The sequence below is a fragment of the Penaeus monodon genome, chromosome 27, assembly GCF_015228065.2.
Source record: "Penaeus monodon isolate SGIC_2016 chromosome 27, NSTDA_Pmon_1, whole genome shotgun sequence".
In the NCBI taxonomy this organism is placed as follows: domain Eukaryota; kingdom Metazoa; phylum Arthropoda; class Malacostraca; order Decapoda; family Penaeidae; genus Penaeus; species Penaeus monodon.
The window spans coordinates 26,424,369-26,424,637 of record NC_051412.1 but is presented as its reverse complement, the minus strand read 5'-3'; the positions used below and the strand labels follow the sequence as shown (position 1 = coordinate 26,424,637).

Sequence of the window (269 nt, the reverse complement as noted above, 5' to 3'; positions counted from 1 at the left end):
CCACCAGTGAACTTCTGTTGAAGTATGTATTTTGTTAAAAGAATGATTTTTATTTTGAATTTCTATCACAATATTAAGATACTTTCAAATACTGCTTGGTTTCAGAAGTAATGTTATTTAATTAAGACAGTTCCCTCTTTCTTTCTTTAAAAATTTCTTTGAGCTATATCAGGCAAAAGTGATACTATTGTGAAATTTTCCATATGGAGTATCTCAGGCAAGATAGAGAGAGACTCAATAAAGAAATGGTTCATGAAGTCGTAAGATTG

General features: G+C 29.7%; 1 protein-coding gene across 1 annotated transcript in view; it reads left to right on the top strand.

The window, feature by feature from the left end:
* LOC119590733 (longitudinals lacking protein, isoforms H/M/V-like) overlaps positions 1–269 on the top strand; it is a gene marked incomplete in the record, with an annotated part of 51,210 nt that overhangs the window by 17,377 nt on the left and 33,564 nt on the right.